The 19945-nt window shown below is 46.3% G+C and overlaps 1 long non-coding RNA gene across 1 annotated transcript; it reads left to right on the top strand.

Moving 5' to 3' along the window:
- The first annotated feature begins 5939 nt into the window (after positions 1-5939).
- LOC119375543 (uncharacterized) lies at positions 5940-19447 on the top strand. Its single transcript, XR_005180379.2, has 6 exons — positions 5940-6050; positions 8707-8863; positions 12221-12366; positions 12429-12524; positions 13986-14075; positions 19211-19447. It is a non-coding gene; the product is annotated as an uncharacterized LOC119375543 (long non-coding RNA).
- Positions 19448-19945: the final 498 nt, after the last annotated feature.

Here is a 19945-nt window from a genome sequence, read left to right as displayed (position 1 = left end):
GCAGGCGTTCTTGTCTGCGCCCTACCATATTGTGCCTCGATGCGTGCGTAAACGCGCATCAAGGCACCCTACCCTACCATGTTACAAATCACTCCCCCGCGGAAAAGGAGCCATCCTGGCGACCTAAGGAAGAGGTACAACTGGTGGGTCATAATGCGGCTTCAGTCGATCGACGTGAACAGTCTCGCGGCCGCGACGACGGCGGTCCGTAGAATATTGAACAGGCTCAGTAATATAGTTAACTGGGGATGCTTGACGTAGGACGCGGTAGGGGCCTTCGTACTTAGGCAGTAGCTTTGTGGAAATGCCAAGAGCGGAGGAGGGAACGCGAAGCCACACCAACGTCCAGGCGAATACGACTGAGGAGGCAGGTTTTCGTCGTGACGGTCCTTCTGGCCCTACTCGCCCTACCTTGTTACAACCCTAGTTTCTTAAGGTGCGCTGAAAATGCGACTGCGCTGAAACTTGTCTTCCTCCGTGCCCTCTGCACAAGCTCATGTTGTGTTTCGGTTTCGGTACAGTATTGCATTGTACGAGTGACAGGGGGCGCCGCTCTGGCATTCCTGTTTTACCCAGGCGACGTGTAAGTAAGAGAGTTTGTGGAGAGTACTCGTTGAGTGCGGACGTTTCTTCTCCTTCGGACCATCGCGCCAAACAGCGTGTTCGGGCTGGCCGGCGTCCCCACCGGCCGCGTTGGTCACCGCCGGTCTTCGCCTGCCGCTGCGCCGGGACTACCAGCCCGCAACACAGCACTCATGTTTCCCGACGTATTGCCAGATGGCATCCATATCTCACGCAGCGCCTCTTCTATCGTCTTTAGACGACATTTGCAGCGAAGCACGCAGATACGCGGCCAATTTTTTAATATTGACGTACTAGAGTTCGAAAACATCAAGAGAGCGGTAATGACAACGCTGTAAACGAGCGATCAACACCAGCTTAATTAAGAAAGACGGCGCAAATTCCCACCGATGAAGAAAACATGACGTGGAATCTCATTTCGGTGTTGTCTAAGGGATGCGTAAGCGAGCAGTTTTATTGAAGGAATAGCTATATTTAGCAAAGCCACTATATGATAATGAAGCACGCCATATTGGAGGGCTCCGGATATTTCGACCACTTGGGGTTTTTTGATGTGCGCCTCAATCTAAGTACACTGTCCTCTGGCATTTTCGCCTACGACCACCGCGGTAGTCGCGGTGGCCGGGGGTCCGAAAATGCAACCAGTGAGGCGGAGATCGACACCGCACCCTCCGGTTATGCAGTCCAGTACCGTGAATACTGTATCGCAGCGGTGGTCATCGGCAACACTGTCATTAAGAAGCCCAGAGACAGTGGCTAATGACATGCTTTGCGGAGTCAACAAACTTGATTCAGCCGAGTGATGTTGAGGGCCGGAACGACCATTGCATTATCAGCCACGGATACAATGGTATAGGAAAGGGAGAAGTCGCGGTCCATCAGCACATTAGCTATATGAGACAAGAGGTAATCACCACCGGGATGATCACGTGAAGACAAAGTAAAGTACGTAGCAGCTGGGGGCGGCATGCGGACGTGATGGCGAGATCGCAAGCGTGGAGGTAGGTCGGCTTGAATATAAGAAAGATGTGGCAAATCAAGCTGAAGAGCACCATTCGAGCAATCATCGAACGCCGAATAACGACAACATGCAAGCCGAGGATGAGGTCGCGCGTACACTTCTCAATGACGGTAAATTCGACGGAAGTAGGACGACGATCTACACAAACAAGGGCGATGCACATCACAAAGCGGCAGCGGTTCCTCCATCAGCGACGCCGTGTGCAAGAAGCGGCAGGCGTGAGTACCTTATGCTAGCGGCGGCAAAAATTTGCACTCATCATTGATATAACCAGTTCTTTGTGGATAAGTGCGGAAATAGTCACGCCATCAACATCAGTGGCAATCAGGTTTGGTCTCATGTTCAACGTCAAGAGAAGTATCGTGGAAGAAGTTCGCAGATGTCCTACGCACTTCATTTTGTGCATTTGTACTTTTGTAATGCTGCCCTTCATTTTGAAGCAAAGCAAAAGACGAAAGACACAGAAGAAGACTTAATACCACCAGAGCTGTCTTCTTCTGTGTATTTCGTCTTTTGCGCTGTTTCAAAATCAACCCAAACCAACCATCCCAACTCTCCCGTTTCCTGTTATGCTGCCACCACCTTTCCCTATTATTAAAGACATCAAGTAATATTCGAAGAACAAAAAAAAACCTACTCAATGTCCCACACAAGTGAGTCCACTCACTGTATGTCATGGGTCACTTCACTTGCTTGCGCTGAGAAATTGCCTAAAACATAAGCAAGTAAGGATCAGGTCATCTTTATTTTCATCGGACGCCACAAGCAGCCTGATTCTGTTTAGATTAAAGTGATTTCCTTCCACTTCGGTGCTTTCGTTTCTTGCTTAAATGGTAGCGTCTGTGAGCTGTGGCGATGGTCCTCGTTCGAATCTAACTCGTACTGCCTTTGTCATTCCTTCTGAGTTACATGAGCTTGGTCCTGTTGTTTATTCTCTTTGGCCTTTATTTACCTTTTCTCTCTCTGCAGCTTTTGTTTTTATGGAAGTTCCTATCCTAGTTTTCTTTTCTTAGCCCTTACACGGGTGCCTTCAACGCCACTTGTCCGGACTGCGCTGAGTGCAGTAGCTTAGATCACATGCTCTGGTGGTGCCCGTCATTGCAGCGACCTGAACGATTCACTGAATCATGGCACGAATAAGCAAAAGAGCGCAATATGAGCGAGGAATAAGGAACAGTGACCTTTTGTGATAAGCAAGTGCGTTGGAAATACCACGCTCGTACTTCGAAACCCCTGCTTTCTTTCGATTCTGGTCATTCTCAAATAACAAAAAGAATGGTGTTGCCTTTTCAACCCTCAAGCCTGCAATAACCATGTCGTGTGACCGTAAGATGCGAAAGAGTGGTAAAACACAGATCTTCAGGCTAAAAGAAGCCAGATATCCGGACAATCTGGTATTGGTGTCCTGTCAGAAGCTTATGGGAGAGTTGAAGTGTACCTTGAAGGGTAAACACACGGCACCAGCGAGAGAAAAAGGGGAGAAAAAAATTCTGTTTTACCACAGTTTAACCAACTATCGCATAAGCTGAAAAAGGTGGGATCGTGTCATTGCGTTGATGTGTTTTTTTTCAGCCAAGAATAAAGTAGTCAATATCTGCCCAGCGGTTCGAAAATGTGCAGAAAAAGGCCCAACGGGAAAATACATCCGTATCCTAATAAGCACACTAATTTATTTCTGTCATGTGCCATTAATGTTGTGTACAGCATCCCCCTGGCGTGTGGAAGTGTGTACATAAGTTAATAGAATCGATGTGCAAACAAGCGCCTCAGGGAGCGTCAAGATGCCCTTAGAGGCAATGTTTGCTCGACGCACTTGACCATACATTGCCGAGATGGCGGGTGTACCACGGAATTTTCTCGAAAAAATATTCTTTTCCGCCTTAACAGCCAATTTACATGTGAAATTTTTTAGGCCTACAAAATACAGAATACAGGTCGTGATTTCGTAACTCAGCCCTCAGTCACCCTTCACGAGAAAGGAGGAATTTCCTTTTTAGACTGCTGTAATGGTTGACAGCCCACGTTAAGATCAGTTTCCTTTTGTCTAACCAAAAGTGATCGTCATGAGATTTTTGTTTTGGGCCTTGTGAGAACATGCTCCGATAATAGTATTTTAAGGTGTTCTTTCAATAAAAAATTCAGTTGAAAGACAGCGCTCGTGCTGTGTACACTTTTTCTGAGTCCTCGTTAATTTTGTGCTCTGTTGTTTATACCAGCTATGAATCCATAACAACTTGCCCAGTTCTCAATCTGAGTCGCTAAACATGAATGCAATTCCACGGTCAGGAGTTCCCATTTACTGCCGCAGCTCGGGGCTCTTCAGAGGGCCCACCATGCGGCGGTGAGTCCTGCTCTTCCCATCACCACGTGGAAACGACCCGCGTTGCTGCGGCGATCAAGTAGTACTTCTGAGGTCCTCAAAAAAGCCCTTTGTCTGTCTGTCTTCTTAACTACCTTCAGCAGTTCAGAACCCCAAAGACCCATCTGCTCACGTATGCTAAGTAATTTTGCAATATTTATCAATAACTCAAATCAAAATCTAACCTCATATAAAATATACATACCTAGAATAATGTCTGCATAGATATAAATTCTTTAGGTACACACGGTAGAGGGGACGTGGTGCAAGGCGCAATCGTTTACGATAATATTGTAAGCTGAACTTCGCTCTTGCTGCCTCTTACGGACGCACTTTGCACAAAAAGTCTTGCATGTGGACGCCAGACTTTGTTACACCCCTTGATTAGGCGGCAGTACCCAGTCGGATTCCTGGGGCCGCAGAATACCGCATCAGAAATACCGCACAAAGCCACGGACAAACTGTAGTAGCTCTTTTGGTGCACCACCAGACTCTGGCTGTGGTCCAGATACCGTCTCAGAGTTGACAGAACGCAAGAACCTAAATGCTCAACTTCAGGTAGGTAAATACGCAAGAACTTGCGTATTTACCTACCTGGTAAATAGGAAGCGTTTTGGAAGCGTTCTTCATTAACGGGAAAAGAGATAGCTGTGTAAGTGAGGCCTCGGTATCGCTCTACGGTGCGGAAGTGTCTTTTTTGATGAATAAGGTGCGTTAGCACGTGATGTTCCTCGATCTGTCTGTGCAGCTGTGCGCAGCCACGGGGTGTCTGCGCAGTACGGGTTTCCCTATTTAACCGATGCTCTACGTGCAATAAAAACAGTTGGTAGTGTGCGCTCGATCTGTTGAAGTGTTCCTTCTTTGTGTTGTCATTTTCTAGTTTAGCGCAAATTTTCCTGCATTGCACACATACATCTGCTGATTTCATCAAAAATTACGTAAAAACAAACAAAGTTGCTTTGAAGAACTCCGGGGAACATTTATTGAAAAGCTGTGAAATATAAGCTGATATGGTAGAGAATTTGTGAGAACACTAAATGTTTGGTATTCACCCGCGCTTGTGCCGCTGAAAGTCGTCGGCGCTGTTTGAACCATCGAAAAAGAGACTTCTTGCGGAAGCGCGGAAGGGCACTGCAGCGCTTGAACGAGGGTGTTCCCTCCTTCATTGGCAGAAGGGCAGACTAAATGGCACTTTTTTTTGCCGCGACTAGCGGACACTTTGCCCTTGTGAATGCACGTCTGGGTTCACCTGGGTTTGAAACCTATCGGTCTGAGTCATCCATTCACAGCACGCGGACATCATGTGAGTGTGATGAGCCCTTCGAGCACTTCCATTGCTTCCAGCGCCCCGGCGTTTGCGTGTGTCGCTGTCGTCTCGTTTGCATTTTAAAGATGCGGTTTAGCGAAGTTTGGACCGCTCGAATCTTCGATATGGTTCGCTCAGTGACTCCTGCCGATCGTTGGCGGTGACCAAGGCGTGATTTTGCGTGGTGTATGTTCGGCGCTCCGTAAGTTGACACAGGCCGCAGATTAAAATAAAAGATAGGTGGGGCTTTGTTAACATGGTGCGATTGTTAACTCTTTGTATCCTAGCGTCCACACATGTGGACAGAACATATTAACACATTTTTCTTAGGCTAGCCAACGCCTTGCTTTAAACAGATTTGAAAATCTGGCATTACTCCTGTATGGAGTAATGCCACCGTTTCAAATCGATCTTAAGGCAAGACATTGGCTAATTCACTAATATGTTCACTAATATGTTCTGTCTACATATGTGAACGCTGAGAACACAAAGGGTTAATTGTGCGCCGCCGAACGAAGGCTTTCGGACATACAAAAAAAGGCAGCGACGCGAGCGCTGCATATCGCCATTGTTTAAGATACGTCCTGTTTTCCTCTTGTGTTCGATTATTAGATTAGTGGTTGTTACCATTGTGCCTACTGCACCTGCTAATGTGCGGTCTATCGAAGTACTTTAATGCTGCCGCCACCACAGTTTCTCTGCAGTCCCGCGTGCGAGGTCACGATATGCGCCTGGTTTCGTAGGCGATTTGATGAACTACAAATTTCATCGTGGGTATGCAGGTAAGGCTGACAGCTTGATGGGCGTCATCTTACCGTGAATCCGATATGTGAATTTACGCGAACTAGTCTGTTCTACAATTTTACAGCGTAATCTTTTATAAATTCTGGACAACAGTCGATTGTGGTGATGTAGTTGCCGCCGCCGCCACCGGTGCCCATCACAGATATCGCGAAGCATGAGAAATTAAGAAAATATGGCGTACGCTAACCCCGAACTCCTGCACAAGGTTTATGCGAGATTTATGCGGAAATACAGTAAACTAAAGCATGTTCAATATGCGCGAGTATAGCCAACTTAGAACATATGCTCCGGCGGTGCCTCACGTTACGTGGCGGCGAAGTCCTCACGCCATCCAATTGGGAGGATATTATTACCAGCTCCGGATTCTAAGGACAGCTCTGGGCAGTCCAACAGGCCTGCGGCGCAGCAGACAGACTTGCTCTTTCTGTTCCGATCGAAGAGCGGCCCGCTAGATGCTAGAGCGAGTTGGAGGCACCTTCATAAAGTTTCTTCCATCCATCCAGCCTGGTTTCCATCAGGATTTCAACTAAGCACTCCAAGTGGCAGTCGAGTGTTCCATCATGGAGCCACGCCTGTTCTTTTTTAGGAACTGGCTCGCCAGGTTCTTAAGCTGGGGCGAAGTCCCGCGCCGTAACGTTAGTTCCAGAGGCTACCGCTACAGGTGCAGCTGTGCAATAGTTCATAGGTCACCCGATGGCGCGCCATCTAACCTAACGCGCGCGCTACTTAGCGCAGCTACTCCACATGAATACCTTGAAGGCGATGGAAGCGGCGGCTAGAACTCGTAGGACAGCAGCGGCGCGGGCCCGCTGTCAGGACTCTGCGGTGCGAGCTCGCGAGGCCGAAGAAAGACGCCTGCGTCGTGCGGACCTCGAGAAGAAGGCTCGCGAAGCGGAGGCGGCACGTAAGCGGCGGCAAGAGAACCTCGAAGTGGAGCGGGAAGCGGCGGTTAAGCGCCGAAAGCGGTCGCAAGCCGAAGCTGGCGGCGCCGACGTGAGCTTCAAGGGCGAGTTCCTTGACCGATCGTTCGGCCACAGCTGCAAGGTATGCGACCGCTTGTGGCTCGAAAGATTAACAGGTTTTCCCGATCTTCTCCGAGCCAGCTCCTCAATCATCATTCACTTCGTGGATTTGGCGTGATTTTTTTTATTTCATGGTAATAATTACAAAAGAATTTCTGTAAACGAAGTGAACGAAAAGAGCCAATGAGACATCTACAAGCTCAAAGCAAATGTTGCAAATATACAAGCTCAAAAAGCACGTTTCACTACAAGGGATTCATCAGCAGCGCATACCAATCCGGCTGAAACGGCGGCTAGCGTTTCATAAACTCATTCAGCTTTCAAGTCTCCCGCATAAAACCGCAATGGTACAGTTGGTTCCGCATGCTTCTTTAACATCCGAAGGTTCTATAAACTGTACATGCCTATTAGTAAAAGCATGTTAACAGGCACATCATTCCTGTTGGATGGCAGTAGATAACGTATAGTATGAGAACTTAAATCAAGTCGTTTTTTGAAACCCCTTTGGAGAACATGCCAATATAGGATGTCGTCCTTGCAGCTAAGAAAGCGACGCTCTATAGTTGCTGGAACGACACCGAGGCAACAATGACTGAATATAATAAGATGCGTTTCCTGATTTACCAGGCTTTTGCATGTAGTGTTTTCGTATGCACTTTCTAGAAAAATGCCTTGGAGTTTCTGTAAATTTATTCGTGTTTAGAAACAACGCCTTCTAAAGTCAGAGGATTTTAGCTTCTTTTTTTATCTGCTGTCTTTGTAAAATTTACTAAAGCACACCACGGCCAAAATATTTCGTGCCGTGATGTACTCATGTGTTCATGTTCACATGGACACAAGCAGAACCTCATAAGAGGTGTTGCCCCAGCCTCAACCTCAAAGATTGAGGCTGGGGCAAAACGTCGAGATTGGGCGAAAGTGAAAAATGCGCGCATGAATACGCTGCTAAAGGTAAAAAAACGCTACCTATATACAAAAGCACTGTCGTGAAGAAAACAACTCGTTTTGTCGAAAACTTTTCTCCAGCGACATGTCCAGTTCAAGGACTCCACATCAATTTGATATCAGAAGTGTCCTGTCCTGTAGTGCCACAAATTCCTGACTACTAATAAGAAAAACTGTATTACGAAAATAAGCGGGTGCTTTACCAGCAACATCAGATATTTATGAAGGGCTGATCTCATAAGGCCTCTGGGCTTCCGTTACGTGGCAGAACTTGAGGAAGCAGATTCTATCTGCACCAATGCATGCGGAAATGGATGGTGTTAAATGTACTGATGCCTCTGTACGTATATTTCTATACGTATTATAAGTATCTAGATACTGGAATTGATGAAAACGTGCCCAATAACAACGTGCCTAAATTATATTTTGACTTGTATTACGTGCAACCAATGATTTTTAAAAAATTGTTCAGCTTCTAAGAAATATGAATGCATCTATAAAGAGAATGTAGCGTTACCAGTGCTGTAAGCATGCGGGTATTTGGCTCTACGTTGATATAATGCCGCTGGCGCCTTACAACCGTTATAAAGCTGCTCCGACCATTAGGTTCTTTATTAGATGTTGATATGTGTCACGCGAGTCTAATGCTCGGCTGCTGTCTTTACAGGCTTTAGGGAAGTAACTCACCTTTACACCAGAGCAAGAGCGAGGTGCTCGCGATGCAGAAGGACGGAATTATTTCAGCATTTCTATGCGTGTTCATAATTGCCCCGTTCCTATCACACGGTCGGACTGCCTCGAAAGTCACCCCTGACATGACGAAGGTAGGCTTCGTTAAAAATTTTGCACAGCGTTAAAAATTATTCGAACACTCCTCGGAGCGATGTATCAGCTCACGTACCGCTCATGTTCTTCAGAATTTATTTTTTTGGAATGTCTAGAAGCAGGAACGTCACCATTATGGTAGGTATTAAATAAATAAGTGTATATAAAAGCCATGACAACAGCTGTCCTGTTTGTTTGCCAGGTGTTCCTGGTAGAGTAACAAAAAATTTCACCATCTCCCACTAAACGGAACCATGTAGGAATTCGAAGGAGCGCATGCGTCGACTTATAGTTTCGTTGATCAATGGCACCTTGCCCGATGTTAACGCGTCCTTGCAAGTGGAGCACACCATGAATTCACTGTAGTTGCTGTTGCTGTCACTCGTCCCGAACTCTTATTGGAGCACACCACGCGAGTTCATCGCGCGTCTGCAGCATCTCGTTCCCCGACGCCATCACGTGATTACTAAGAGAGTGTGATGTGGAGAGGCCACAGCGTCTTATCCAGCCCCTTACACAGGCCCGAACGCGCTAACGCGTGCCAGCACACGTGGTTTTGTCTGCATTACGCCAAGATAGGACAGCATACGGGAGCCCGGGCCCCTAAAGTGCTGTGCACGTATTATCATCAAGGCGGTCAGATAATAACACGAAGAAGACTTCTCCTTGGCGCGAGCGCGCCCTCAATATGTTACAGATAGCTCCGGTAGGTTTTAGAAAGCGGTCGGTCACCAATGGAACTACGGACAAAGCCCAGCGCAAAAGCTGCGTAGCATCTAATAAAAGCGGTGGGCTGGAAGAATGAAGCATAAAACAAGTCTGTATGGCTCCCCGTACGTGAAATTAGATTGCGCGCAATGCTATATAAACAGCGCATCGTACAAACCAGGCACCAGCAGAATTTCATTCGGCTATTATTCGTAAAGGTAATTCACAGCGTTCCTGTGTATTAAAGCAAAGAAGATCGTTAAAGCCTGCACCAAAAGCCGACTCTTAAATGAGCAAGACAGTGCACGAAGAGTTGTGATCACACATCTCCAAGATAAACTAAATTTTAGAAATATAGTTGTGCTCACCATCAGCCGCCTTATAAGACGTACCAATGAATTCGACATGTCGCATATTTCGAGGGGAGTACTGAGACCAAGACAAATAGTTGCACCAGATGTCAGTATCCCCTCCGCTTACTCATCAATCCCAATCATGTTATGAGCATGACAAATCTGTCGATTCAGGCAAAATTTTTATATATAGCTTCATCAATACTCCTCCTTAGGGTTTCTGCAATTAAACATCAGTGGGCCCAGATAATAGTCCATCACTGCCGATCTCCTGATGAGGTGCTAATTGGGGCATTTTACTTAGGCAAGAGCAACGAAAGTAGACCATTTTATATGTAACAGTGAGTTAAGAAATAAGAGATAGAAACGGAGAGAACTGAAAACTTTCGACAATTCATATCCTCAGTTTGCTCTTGAAGGTATTGCTTGCGCATACCTTTTGCTTTTCAGGACCTAAACAGCAGAACTGAACATTCTACAAATGAAAACCATGTCGTTTTTTATTATTGTAGTACACATTCGATCAATAATCATTACTTTATTGTCATTTGCTTAGAGTCATATCTCCAGTTCGTAATATTAGGTGCTGAACTGCTGTACTTCTTATACATTCTTGTATTTTTTTCTGTACGTATTGCGCTGCTATACTCCTTGCCACAGTACATTGAAGATATCAGTTTGGAGTAGCTTTTATGTTATTGTTTGGTTGGTGTTACAATAACATCATTTTAACAGCGAAACTGTTTAAGCTAGCCGTAATGTGTCCGACCCTATCTCGAAAAAATAGGCCACAGTAATTGTGTAAATCCCACCACTCACCAATCGTCCACTAAAAAACGAAGAATACAACAGTTAGCCCAACAAACGGGTATGTGCCACAGAAATTTGTGCGGCCTATCAGAAAATTATCATCATCATAAACGGGCATGTGCCACAGAAAGTGGGTAAATACCAACACTCACTACTATTCCACCAAAAAAAGCAATAGTTAGCCCAACACAAGGAAGTGGGAATGACAACGGCGGCTGCGAGGAAGGCAGCTCCAGCTCGTGCCTCGCGCAGGGCTGGCGATGTGGCTGCAGCGCTGGACATTCCTCTTCACTACAAATCAAAGAATATAACAGTACAATGCACGCTGCAGTGAAAATACACGAGAGGGCGCATAAGCGCGTTCAGGACAACACATTCTCTTTCTGCCATAGGTGAAAAAAACCAAACGAGAACGCGCTCGTGCAAAATGCATTTATAGGCGCGTTCTAGACCACGCATCCTCTTTCTGCCATGGATAAAAAAACCAAACGTGAACGCGCTCTCGCCCGCGAAAGGCAACGTCGACGCAGACAAGCTTCCCCGGAGACGAGAGCTTGGGAAGCAGCGGCAAAGCGGCAACGCCGACAACAAGCTGCTACTCCGGAGGCGAGAGCGCGTACATCGGTCTAGCAATGCGCGAATATGAAACAAAGTAGAACAACCCCTCCGTACTAGTCGGTGACTTTAACGTAGATATCATGGACAACGACTGGCTTGTGCGGTATATGACGTCTCGAGACGCTCTACGATGCGTTAAAATTGATGACTGGAAACAATCAACAACCACCAGGCGGACGTGCATAGACCTTGTGTTTGTCAACTTCTGGCTAGATCCGATCGAAAAACTATTGGCTCTACATTTCACGGACCATAGAGCAGTAATATTGAAGGGAAAATGGAATCCGCAACTCAACACGACATACCATTTATGACTAAAAACATTGTATAAAACTGTTCAACGCGTTGTCACTCACTTACATTTGCGAGTGGGCAATGTCACGGGTGATTTACGGTTACTCCGAACGATCCCAGTGTTTCGCCCATTCTTCATCATTAACTTCTTGACGATGCGGTGGTTTTTTTACTGTTCGTTCAGTCTTTTGCATTTCATTGTTTGAATGTACATCATGAGAGGCAGCCCTACAGGCACTTGCTTCACTTCATCGTCTTTCTGTCTACCTGTCATCATGTCAGATGCAGTAAGAAATAATCAAGAATAAGTGATGAAATTGATTCGCTCTCATATGCATATCATTAGGTATATGGTGCCTGGAGATATTAAAGTGCACTTACTTATTGGTATATAATCATTATAATTTGATATCATTGTGATTGAGATATGTCAAGTTCAAATGCATTGTGCCTGTGTAGATGCGGAAACAATGAATCAATATCCCACTGCATAAGCGAGCCCTGTCGGTCTTTGTGTAAGATGAAAATTACGTTCATTCATTCACCTGCACTGTATTTTTTTTGCACTCACAGTTTCTGAATACAAGCGATCCAATATGGTCTTACCTAACGACATCACAGAAGAGAGAGTATGATTGCAAAGTGGACGTTATTGATGATATATTCAACGAGGACGTGCTTTTCCGGAGATACCTTGCTTATCGAAAAGTCATAATCAGGTAATTTTCAAATGCATAGCACCGCGTATTTCCTTCATCAACCTAACCATACTCTTCTTCAGTGAATGGGTGCAGTTTCTCGATGGAGACATACTATAAAAGCGCTCGATACCAAACCGAGATCAAGGCATACAACGCAATGAACGTGAGCTACCGAGGTAAGTTTGTCACGGCTGCTCTTGTCTATTTCGTCTCTGTTTTGCGTACGCATTTTTAGCTCCAGGTGCTTCTAAAAAACACATATTTGTCGTCCTTCATTAGAGCACGGTAGAAATTGGCCTACTATGACGCGTGCTAAGTGCTGCGGTAATATGAAGCATTTCTGCAATTTTAGCGCACCGCCGACTATACGCAGCGCAGGCAGCTAATCCACGGCGTTATCATTTAATCGCCATAACAACGAACACACTTTTGTTTTGACCGAATATTTTTGCGCGCCTTGCGTAAGTTATGCAAAGCGCTTGTCCTTGTTGGGGTTCTGACGTGCCAAAGTCACGATGTAATTGTGAGTGCCCTCTTAGTGGAGGGCTGCTGAAATACGCACCGTCTGATGTTCTGTGCACAGAAGTCTCCGTACATGGGCCTCTAGCATTTCGGCTACATCGAAATATGCAAAGCGCGTAGTCTGGAGACCTCAGGACACGATGCCAAGAAATGAACAATCTCGCTTTTATTTTGGCAACACTGGAGGTGAACGAAATGAAAAACGAACGCTACGGCATGGATAATGACGGTGTCAAGGAGAAAAATAGGCTTTCCATTTTGCTTGTGAAGGCGTCGAACACGGAGACGTGCCCCAACGCTCGTATCTGGCGACTGTTGCCTCGAATAGTTATCATGCGCCGCAGTGGTGCAGTCGTTAAGGTGCTTGGCTGATGACCAGAAAGACGCGGGTTCGATCGCCACCACGGCGAACGCGTTTTGATGGCAGCTGCAGTTATAGAGGCCCGTGCACTGGTCAATACGCGGCACGTAAGAGACGAGAGGTAAGAATTATTATCAATTACACGAAGTTGGCCGTACCAGCTGCGTAGGTTTCTTAAATTTGGTGTCATTGAATCGTTGCACGCCGGTAAACTTTGAGAAAATTCTTGAAGCTAACCATCGGTAGATCTAACACGTAAGGGCCATAAATATATCCCGCATTCTTATGCCTCCTAACCTCGATTTGCATGTGACACTAAATAATCTTGTTCCTTTGCCATGCTTATGCATTTGTAGATTTTGTGTTACGCCCATTCTTGGTACGCCGAAATAGATTCCTATGAACGATTTATGCGTTTTGCGTCTGTGAAAAAACTTGGTAGTTGAGTTTTCCTTATAGGAGAATGATGTAGGATGTGGCGTATTGCTTACTTCCGAGAAACCTAATTAGCGCTCAAGAGATCTCAAACAAAACCAAGAAACATCTGTTTACACCAACATGACTGTGCTCGAGCTTGTGCGTCTGGGTGCAATGTAGTACTATCATTGGGACGAAGAAACAGCAATAGAAATAACCCACTGCGAGGAACTAAGGGGGACAGGAGTTAAGCAAGTTTCTTGTTAAGGCATCGTAGCATGACGCAAAGCCTGCAATTTAGTCCGGTGGCCACACAATTCTCTGATCTCTATTGCAGAACATGGGACTCCTTTAGACAGCGAAACGTTAGTATACCAGAGCGCGGACAATATGTGCGGTATATTTGCAGTTGAAGACACGGTAAATGGTAAGTACATTTTTTATTTTGCATAGCAGAATGAAATATCGTGAAAAGAGAAATTTTGATTAATGACAATTATACCGTTGTACATCAATATTTATAAATGTATCTGCACATCCTCGAAAAACGAATCACCATTCTAGAGTGGCTGATATTCACCACGCTAAGCGCAGAAAAAACGAAGTAACATTAAAATACTGCTGCTTTCGCAGTGCCTGCGACCGCAACACAGTACGTAGTGGTGCTGACCTACTCATATAACGCCTACGATATGGTTCTAAGAAGTGTTGTACGAGCTGGAGGTCGTGGTTTCGGAACAGCCGCAAGGATAACGTCTCGGTGTGGCCAAATCGCAACAAAATGCCATTGCGAAGGGATGTGCAGCTGCAGCATTTTTTAAAAATGGCATCGCAGTTTGGATATTTCTCCAGGCAACACAGATTATATTATACCAGTAAGGAATACCTGTCAAATTCCACACGCTACCGGAAAATACTTCTGATAATATATACATGTATGAGAGACAACGTGGCTATGACTGATGCGTTCTCCTACCAAGTGATACACGTCGTCGTCACGGTGGCCATGAGTGATCGTTGTTGCCTCGTGACTGATCCGCTTCAGGTCTTGAACTAATTTCGAGATGCCTAGAATTTTTTTTTCAAAAGTCTGCCCTTAGGCATAATATTTATTCAGAAATACACATATAAATTTGCTTCGTGTATGAAGTCCAGTAACGAGCGGTGGTGAGGTCCACTAATCCAGCGGTCAAGGTCGGGTGGTCGGCCAGGCCTGAGGCCTGTTGCACGTAGGTGACGACGACGGCTTAATTGTAGACCCGTGCATGTCCACAATAGGTGTGTGACAGTTACATCGCTGATTGGAGCGTCGCAAAATGGGCACGATGTACCATACGGGCCGCGGTACTTTTGCGCCCAAGGGTGGTCACGGATGGGGTAAGTGCAACCCCAACACGAAGCCTCCGCAACGTAACCTCCTCTCGGCGGGTTAAACCACCAGGGAGGTCTGACCCACACGGAGGTATAAGAGCTCGTGTGGTACGTCGGAGGCTTTCTTTTTCCCGTAGCATCTGTCCTTGAGCATCCTCAGGAAAATGCGGTAGTGGGTGCGGTGTGACTTGTGGGTGGGTTGCCAAATCAGCTTTGACAAGGTCCGGCAAAGCGGCCCGAGGCACCCACTGAACACGTATCCGTACAGATGAGGAGGCAGCAAGATGGTGAATACTATCCGAGAGTGACGTAGACCGATACACTCGTCGTATATCGTGGATAGCTTGCGTCGAGTCCGTACGAATGATGAGCTGAGAGCATCTGTCAGGTATAAGAAAAGGTATCAGTGCTGCCAATCCGTCACGTATGGCAGCCAGCTCAGCAAGGTGAGCCGGTGGTGCGGGATCCGCAAAATACGAGCATGTCTGGCAAGCCTCTGGTATTGATGGACATACAAGAGCGGTGTGAATGGTGGTGCCACTCACACTGGCATCAGTATAGGCGACGAGAGTGGCGGTATCTTGGTGATCGGCACGAAGCAAACGGGAAACTTGGGCGTTCGCCTGGCGTGGAACCGGGTTGTAAAGGCGACCAAGAGGTTTGTTTTCAGTGAGTTGCATTTTGTTCCACGGGGCAATAATGCTCGTCTCTGAAGGGGAATGGTGAACTTCTTGGCCCATGTACCGCGCCAATGCAGCAACCGAACAGAACGTTGATGGCTTGAGGTTGCGCGCACAGCGACGCTGGTGTACTAACTCGTCAATGGTATTTAGTTGGGACTCCTGCTGCAGTACTGTTAACGGAGTGATACGTGGCAGTCCAGTTATGGCCCGCATGGCTTCGTGGTTAATCGCCTCTAGACGTGCCCACTCTGCCAGCGTGAGGTGATGAAACTGGGCGCGGTAGACGAGCCTCGGTTGCAATATCGAACGGACAAGGAGGCGAGCCATGTTGGAGTTAGCGCCACCAGATTTCTTCGCAATCCGTCGTATGAGATGGATAGTTTCTGATGCCTGCTGTTTGGCACTTTTGACCCAAGGTCCTGCAGATCCGGTGGCGTGAATTTCCAGGCCAAGCACACGGATATTCGAAGTTTCATGTAGCGGCTGCTGATCCAAAATTAACTGCAGAGGCCGAACTCCCAGTATACGACGTCCATACTTGTTCGCAACCGACATAAACTTCGTTTTTTCTTTGGAGATTTCTAGCCCAATCTGGGTGCACCAGTTATGAGGTTATGTCGAGGGCCTCTTGCAAAGCTTGTTCTTGACAGCTGATTTCAGGGTGCACTGACCAAAGGGTGATGTCATCTGCATACATGATGTATTTTGCGTGGTGTATTAGCGCCAGCTTCCATCCCAGTGGGAGGAGGGCCACGTTAAAAAGAACTGGTGCTGGCACAGATCCCTGTGGGACACCTCTATTGGATACAAACCGTCCAACTTGTTGACCTGCTAGGCGAATGGAAAAGCTGCGATCGTGGAGAAAGGCTTTCACAAACGCGCAGACTCGACTGGGGAATTGGAGCCAGTGAAGAATTTCCACAATAGCATCATTGCTCACATGATCATATGCTTTGCGAATGTCCATAGACAGAATGGTGCGAATCCGTCGAGAGCGACCTCCAACAAGAACCATGGATGAGAGGTAAGCGAAGCCATCCTCAGTGCCCAGATGCGGACGGAACCCAATTTGGCCAGGGTGATACCAGGAGTATCTCTCGAGCCACCACGTGATGCGTGTCGCTAGCATACGCTCTGTCAGTTTACCCAATGTTGAAGTGAGAGCTATCGGGCGCATGTGTGTGATATTTCCTGGAGGCTTTCCTGGTTTGGGAATGGGAACCATTTCTGCATGTCGCTAAGAGTCAGGAATGGCTGATGTAGACCAAGCTTTGTTTATGGCCTCTAACAGGACATGTAGAACCTTGCCTTCAGTGTTTTTGTAAAGTTCATAAGGTATGCCATCCGGCCCGGGTGCTTTGCTCGGTTTTGATTGGTCTATTGCTGATAAGAATTCGGCCATAGTGAAGTCAGCCTGTATGCCCTCTATATCGGCGAGAGTAGGAAGCGTACCTGCATATGCTGGCAAGCAGTTCTGAGCAGTGAATGGAGGCGGTGCCATGTCTAACGCAGGAAAGAATGTGTGGGCAACGATATCGGCGAATGCTGCTGGAGTCTGGCCAGAGGCTAACAGGGCGCAGGCTGCGGGGTCAGGAGGCCGCCGACCGCGTTCCATGGCCTAGAATTGATAGCTGCACTGCAACGTTATCACGACGCCAATAATAGCACTGACGCGGTAGCAGGGGTGGAGAATAGCAGAACAAAAAGCACCAGGCCGCGGCTGTCGACTGCCCAGTGACTTTCCAGCCAGTCAATCCCGGAATGACTCGGCCGCTAGCAGGTACACCACCGGGCCTTCAAGCTGGTAGTTTAAAGGCCACTTGGTCTTTGTCTTGTACAGCTGTACTAGGCTTCAGTGACAGCAGATCGCCCATCTGTCAACAGTGACGGCTCGAACCACCGCCAAACGAACATCATTTCCAGTCTTCATGGCTTGTGCTCCTGCTAGGCTGAAGGCGCTGGATTGCTGAAGATACGAGCTCATTTGGGTTGAGGCTATTGACAGTAACACTATCGTGTTACTGTGAATAGCCTCAGTGACACAAGAATCGATTCACGTAATTTCCGTCAAAGAACTCACGTCAAAAGAAGGGCGGTCTGGTAGGTCACGAAGAATTACAGCAAAAAAAGAAAAAAGGAATTCGGCAGATCCCACGCCTTGTGGGAATCGGTTTCGTGCGAAGCAGTCAGTGATTAACTGTTTATACTTCATTTTTTTAGCTTTGAGCCAAGCGTTACGAGCTGGATCGACGTGTTTTTGTAAGTGTGCACATGGTGGGCTTACCGGGAACGCCGACTACACTGGCGTTTAAACGGTAACTTATGGTCTGACGTAACGTCAGCGCTCACGTTAGAGCAAAGACGTCACTATTATCTAAACGAAGTGCACTTTACCTCAACCTTTCCACAGCAAGTCAGTTAGAACAGAGCAGAACCCGCCACGGTGGTATAGTGGTTACGGCGCTCGACTGCTGACCCGCACGTCGCGGGATCGAATCCCGGCCGCGGCGGCTGCATTTTCGATGGAGGCGAAAATGTTTGAGGCCCGTGTGCTTAGATTTAGGTGCACGTTAAAGAACCCCAGGTGGTCAAAATTTCCGGAGCCCTCAACTACGGCGTCTCTCATAATCATATCGTGGTTTCGGGACGTTAAACCCGAGATATTAGAGCAGAACAGGGAATAACCATAATTTTGTGTTCACTGATTCAACTGGCAAGAGGAGGATCAGAGACGATAATAGGATATTGCGCTTATTGTGCTCAGCCAGCACAGATCAGTGCTTTCTAGGCATTCTATGCAATAGTCCTTGCAGAGAAAAAAAAAGAGCAGTGTGTAAATGTATGAGGGGACGTATATCGCACGTGACGATTGTTTGTGCCTTGCAAAGGCACACGTGTGGACGCAGTTTTGCTTCGAGTGTACAAAGAATGTAGCTCAAACTGATTGCGCCTGCACGCGAAGTTGCGATGCTAGTGTGAAACTGGTGTTAGCTTGCAGCCTCCAAAATGTTGTGTCTCGTGCCGAGCTAGTTCATGTCTGAGAAATATGTGGTCCTTTTTTGAAGCGCGTAACCCACATCTTCTTATTTTGGAAAATGTATATTTAAATATGCAAATGAATGCTGTTGGAAATAATTTGTTATAATGGAAATGGAAAGTGGCATACAGATTCGCCTAGCAAATATCTTGCTCATTTTGGAAACTAAGAGGGTTATTTTAGTGGCTGGAAGCGAACGTACCCATGGTTGATTACCAACAACGATGTTCTCTACGTTTGTATAACTTCCGCCGCCTAAACGTTCGTTTATCAGCTGCTGTAAATTTCCTTCCGCCAAATTCACATCACTTTTTTAATTTGATGGAGCTCGTTTAACTTGAAGAAAACAGGCATCCTTTTAAATAAGTACCAATATTAGCGAGTAGCTAAAAGTACGGTTAGTGTGTTTTAAATTGCTTTGTTGCACGTTAACGGCCTGTATCAATTATTTGAAATGATTTTTTTTCGCAGATGGACAACAAATCACGTATGAACTGCGGGTGAAAAATTCTTCAAGAGAAGCAGCCAATCGTACTGACTGTTTTCAAACGTTCACTAAAATTGCCAGAAAACAAGCTAAAGTCACGTACCTACCAGACTGCCAAGACATACTGATAGGAATTAACAATATCATCCCTGGCGGTAGCCCAGATAATGGAGCCGTGGGCTTAATTTACTTTATGAACGCAGAACCTCCTGTCCACACTCATATTAGTTAAATTTTAGTTAAAAATAAATGCAACTAAAACAAAAGCCGTAGTTTTTCATTCGAAAGGTCAACAAGTTACTTTGGAGAATAACATTGTATTTAGAGGCTCAGATATAGAAATAGTGACGTCAGTGAAAGTACTTGGGGTACATTTCTCCAGTTCTTTGCAATGGGATGACCACGTCAATTATATTCAATTAAAATTAAGCCGGATAACTGGAATATTCAGCCGTATCCGGTACCTCATCCCCAACTCGGTGAAGTTATTGATATACAAATCACTGTTTAGTTCTTATCTTAGTTATTGCTATTTGGTTTGGGGAACAACTACAGAAACAAACTTAACAAAATTACTGAGGATACAGAAGAAAATACTGAGGCTGATAGACAACGCTATAGTTTCAGCACCTAGCGACCCACTGTTTAAAAATATAAGATAATCAAAGTGAATGACCTATATCAATACAGACTACTACGAGAGTACTGTCTTAGCTGCA

Source organism: Rhipicephalus sanguineus, chromosome 11, assembly GCF_013339695.2.
Source record: "Rhipicephalus sanguineus isolate Rsan-2018 chromosome 11, BIME_Rsan_1.4, whole genome shotgun sequence".
NCBI classification, from domain to species: domain Eukaryota; kingdom Metazoa; phylum Arthropoda; class Arachnida; order Ixodida; family Ixodidae; genus Rhipicephalus; species Rhipicephalus sanguineus.
The sequence above is the reverse complement of the archived record's forward strand: the minus strand, read 5'-3'. Positions and strand labels throughout refer to the sequence as shown.